This window comes from Nicotiana attenuata, chromosome 3 (genome assembly GCF_001879085.1).
Source record: "Nicotiana attenuata strain UT chromosome 3, NIATTr2, whole genome shotgun sequence".
In the NCBI taxonomy this organism is placed as follows: Eukaryota; Viridiplantae; Streptophyta; class Magnoliopsida; order Solanales; family Solanaceae; genus Nicotiana; species Nicotiana attenuata.
The window spans coordinates 12582714-12588310 of record NC_031991.1 but is presented as its reverse complement, the minus strand read 5'-3'; positions in this window follow the sequence as shown (position 1 = coordinate 12588310).

Sequence of the window (5597 nt, the reverse complement as noted above, 5' to 3'; positions counted from 1 at the left end):
TATGGATTTGATTGTCGCTTTTATTACTGCTACTTACTTGCTTATGGTTCGAGTTTACTTGGAGCAAAGTTTGTTCATACATACCAATACAATTCAAATGTACTGAGGTCCCTTTTGCCGGGGGCACTACATTCGTGTTATGATTGTAGGTGGATCCGTAGCAGGTACTCCAGTCCACCGATCGTAGCTCCCCTTCGTCATCCATTAGCTTTTTGGTGAGCCCCTTTCCTCCCGGGGCCCTGCGTGGTTCAGGCCACATTGTTTCCGGAGTTTTATTTGATTTTGTTTAAGGTATAGCCGGAGCCTTGTTACCGGCAAATACTTTATTATCCTGTTGTACTATTAGAGGCTCCGTAGACAGTAGATGTTGGTTAGAAGCTTGTGTAGATCCGTGTTTTCATACATTGGTAACGAGTTGGTGATTTCATTACTATTATGTAAGTATGTATGTGTTTTGTAAATTAAAAAGTGTTCTTAATTAATTATTTGGCAAATTCTGGAATAATTGAGTATGGAAAACATGGGGTAACATGTGGGTTAGGAAAGGCATCTAGGTTCGCTTGGCTGGGGCTACCCGGTCGGGCGCCGGTCATGTCCCTCGAATTTGGGGCGCGACAAAAATGGTGCCTCCGAACCATGATGCCTTTGAATAATGATATGCGAATTTGAGAGATCCTCAGGCCATGGCATGGTGTCTTTCGGCTATGAGGATGATGCCTTTAGACTATGACGCCTTTGGATAGGTTGGCGATATTTCAGCCCATGATATGCAATAGTATGATGTTAACAAGACAAGGCTTAGTCTTGTGAAATGGAGGGCAGAGCTTAGCTCGATCGAAAAGCAAATAAATAGTACCAAAAATAGAGCAATATTTGTGCAAAGAGGGACATTGCTTAGTCCTATGCAGATGGGGAGGCAAGGATTAGCCTCATGCAAGTATGGAGGCAGGGATTAGCCTCATGGAGTCAAGGATTAGACTCATGCAAATGGGGAGGCATGGACTAGCCTCATGCCGGTATGGAGTCAAGGATTAGACTCATGCAAATAGGGAGGCAGGGATTAGCCTCATGCAAGTGGGGAGGCAAGGATTAGCCTCATGCAAATGGGGAGTCAGGGATTAGACTCATGCAAATCGGGGAGGCAAAGATTAGCCTCATGCAAATATGGGGAGGCAAGGATTAGCCTCATGCGAATGGGGAGGCAAGGATTAGCCTCATGCAAATCGGGGAGGCAAGGATTAGCCTCATGCAAATATGGAGTCAAGGATTAGACTCATGCAAATCGGGGAGGCAAGGATTAGCCTCATGCAAATATGGAGGCAAGGACTAGCCTCATGCAAGTATGCGGGACAGGGATTAGTCCTATGCAAGGAGCAAGAAGCGAATAAGAGTAACATGTGTCTTAGCTGGAGATGTATTCGGTGTCTGATGGCCTGATTGATAGTGATCTTGCTACGTGGATGTTACCGTTACGTCAGATGTGCCTGCGTTCAAAGAAAAATTGTAAGTTTTGTGGGGGGGAGGTTGGTTCGTGCTTCTGTCCGCCGACCTTGCTTTGCTCCATTTTGAAAGCCTTTCGAGTTCCCCTGGGTGATACCTGACTGTAATGGAAATAGAGTTTTCAAAAATATGTAGTTATTAATGAAAGTAGAGTTATTTTAGAAAACATAGTGAAATATCGCATTATTTTAAATGAACTAGTGACTGTAACACATTTCAGAGACATTGCAACTCTCTCATATCGGAATTTTGAGGGTCCTCCTCAAAATTCTGCCCCAGTTTGGTAGATGATCTTTGACCATTTGCAGACAATATGCCTTGCTGAATCCCCTTGGAAAAATTTTGCCCCAGTTTCTGATCTTGGGGGAAATGAAAATTTTATTATGGTATGACCGAACCCATAAGGCTGCCTACGTATACCCTCATAAACGGGAATCAGGTCAAGCGTAGTTCAATACATCAGATGAAGAAATGCAAAATATCTAAGCATAGTATCTCTCGACTGCGTCTGAATTGATCGGTTTTGGCCAGATTTCTCCATCCATTTCTGCAAGTATAAGTGCTCCTCCTGTCAGTACCCGGTGAACCATGTACATACCTTTCCAGTTGGGAGAGAATTTCCCTTTGGCTTCATCTTGATGCGGGAAGATTTTTCTTCAATACCAGTTGCCCTGGCGCGAACTGTCTTGGTTTGACCCTTTTGTTAAAAGCTCTAGACATTCTGTTCTGGATAAGTTGGCCGTGACATACTGCGTTCATCCTCTTTCCATTAATAAGGGCCAATTGTTCATAGCGACTCCTTATCCACTCTGCATCACTGAGTTCAGCTTTCTGTATGATTCTTAAAGAAGGAATCTCCACCTCGGCTGGGATGACAGCCTCGGTACCATAAACCAACATGTAGGGAGTTTCCCCGGTTGATGTGCAAACCGTGGTGCGGTACCCCAACAGGGCAAAGGGTAACTTCTCATGCCATTGTTTGTGGTTCTCTACCATTTTCCTTAGTATCTTCTTGATGTTTTTGTTGGCGGCTTCTACGGCTCCGTTCATTTGAGGTCTGTAGGCTGTGGAATTCTTGTGCTTGATTTTGAAAGCTTCACATATAGCTTTCATTAGATCACTGTTGAGATTAGCGGCGTTGTCAATAATAATGGACTCGGGAACTCCGAATCGGCAGACAATATGATCCTTGACAAAATCTGCGATGACTTTCTTGGTTACAGCTTTGTAAGATGCGGCCTCTACCCATTTTGTGAAGTAATCAATGGCGACCAGAATAAACCTGTGTCCGTTTGAAGCAGTGGGCTCAATTGGACCGATAACATCCATTCCCCAGGCGGCGAATGGCCAAGGTGAGCTTGTTGCATTGAGCTCGTTTGGCGGCACTTTTATCATATCGGCATGCACTTGACATTGAAAGCATTTTCTACATACTAGATGCAATCCGTCTCCATGGTCATCCAAAAGTAACCGGCCCTGAGTATCTTCTTGGCTAAGACAAAGCCGTTCATGTGCGGGCCGCTGGTCCCAGCATATACATCCTCAAGTAGCTTAGAAGCTTCCTTTGCGTCGACACACCTTAGTAAACCCAAATCAGGATTTCTTCTGTACAAGTTCCCTCCGCTGTGGAAGAAGTGATTTGACAATCTCCGGAGCGTGCGTTTCTGAGTGTGATTTGCATACTCCGGGTATTCTCCTTTTGATAAGTATTCTTTGATGTCATGGAACCAAGGCTTTCCATCTGCTTCTTCCTCGACATGAGCACAATATGCCGGCTGGTTATGGATCCTCACTGGAATGGGATCAATGTAGTTCTTATCTGGATATTGTATCATGGATGACAAAGTGGCCAATGTGTCGGCAAAATCATTCTGAATTCTGTGCACATGTCAGAATTCTATCTTTGTAAACCTTTTTCTCAATTCTTGCACATGGTGCAGATATGGCAATATCTTGGAATTCTTGGTGGCCTACTCTCCTTGTACTTGGTGCACGAGCAGATCTGAATCTCCGATCACCAGCAGCTCCTGAACGTTCATGTCGATTGCCATGTTGAGCCCTAGTATGCAGGCTTCATATTCTGCCATGTTGTTGGTGCAGGGAAATCTGAGTTTAGCAGATACTGAATAATGCTGACCCGTTTCTAATACCAAAACTGCTCCAATGCCCACTCCTTTGAAATTTGCGGCTCCGTCAAAGAACATCCTCCAACCGTCATATGCTTCGGTAATGTCCTCCCCTACGAATGATACTTCTTCATCAGGAAAATATGTTTTCAAGGGTTCGTATTCTCCTCCCACCGGGTTTTCAGCAAAGTGATCTGCCAATGCTTGCCCTTTGACCGCCTTTTAAGTTATGTAGACGATATGGAACTCACTTAATAGTATCTGCCATTTGGCCAATTTTCCCGTCGGCATGGGTTTCTGAAATATATATTTCAAAGGGTCCATCCTGGATATGAGGTATGTAGTGTAGGCATAGAAGTAATGCCTCAACTTTTGGGCCGTCCAGGTCAAAGCACAGCAAGTACGTTCCAGCAGAGAGCACCGTGCTTCGTAAGGTGTGAACTTCTTACTCAATTAGTATATGGCCTGCTCCTTCCTTCCTGTCTTATCATGTTGTCCCAAAACACATCCGAAGGACCCATCCAATACCGATAGATAAAGTAGCAAAGGTCGCCCCGGCTCTGGCGGGACCAGCACTGGCAGTGTGGATAAGTACTCCTTGATTCTGTCAAAGGCTTTCTAACAATTCTCGGTCCAGCTTGTTTCGGCATCTTTCCTTAGCATCTTGAAGATGGGTTCACATATGACTGTGCATTGTGCTATGAAGCGACTGATATAATTGAGATGCCCTAGGAAGCTCATCACGTCCTTTTTACTCCTGGGCGGCGGTAACTCCTGAATAGCCTTGACTTTAGAGGGATCTAGCTCGATCCCTCGACGGCTGACAATGAACCCCAATAACTTTCCGGCGGGAACCCCGAATGCACACTTGGTGGGATTTAGTTTCAAGTTGTACCTCCTGATCTGTCGAAGAATTTTCTCAAGTCTGCTATGTGGTCTGCGGCCTCTTGGATTTGATGAAGACGTCGTCCACATATACCTCTATCTCCTTGTGTATCATATCATGGAAGATGGTTGTCATGGCTCTCATGTAGGTAGCTCCAGCATTCTTGAGACCAAATGGCATCATCTTGTAGCAGTATACCCCTCATGGCGTAATAAAGGTTGTTTTCTCTGCGTCCTCCTCGTCCATCCAAATCTGGTGATAACCCGCGAAGCAGTCTACAAAAGATTGGAGTTCATGCTTGGCGCAATTATCAATCAGGATGTGTATGTTTGGCAGTGGAAAGTCGTCCTTGGGACTTGCTTTGTTTAAATCCCGATAGTCAACACATACTCTGACTTTTCCATCTTTCTTTGGAACTGGCACAATGTTGGCTAACCAAGTTGGATACTCAACCACCCTGAGAACTTTGGCTTTGATCTGCTTGGTAACCTCCTCCTTGATTTTCAGGCTTATGTCTGGTTTGAACTTTCTGAGTTTCTGCTTCACCGGCGGGCACATTGGATTGGTAGGTAACTTGTGAGCCACTATAGACGTGCTCAAACCTGTCATGTCATCGTATGACCATGCGAAGATGTCCTCATAGTCTTTTAGGAAATGGATGTACTCTTCCTTCTCTGTTGGTGATAAGTGAATGCTGATGCGAGTCTCCTTGACGGTCTCGGCGTCTCCCAAATTTACTGCTTCGGTCTCGTCCAGATTGGACTTAGGATTATTCTCAAAATTTTCAACCTCCCTGACAATTTCTTCAGGTACCTCATCCTCTTCCTCTAAATCACTATTCTCATGTTGCGCTGCCTCATTACATGTCACAGTTACTGGTTCATCATGAAAAGTAATAATAACGCTGTAGAAAAAAAGTGTAGAAATAGTAATGAATAATAAAGAGCAAGTGCATTTGACTAAAACTTGAAAAATTGTCCAGACAAAGTACGGCTCAATGAATTGACCATTTATTTTGAAACAAGTAAAAGTTAAAACAAAATTACGGGAAATCTTAAAAGGCCTAGAATGGCTTATAGAAGTAA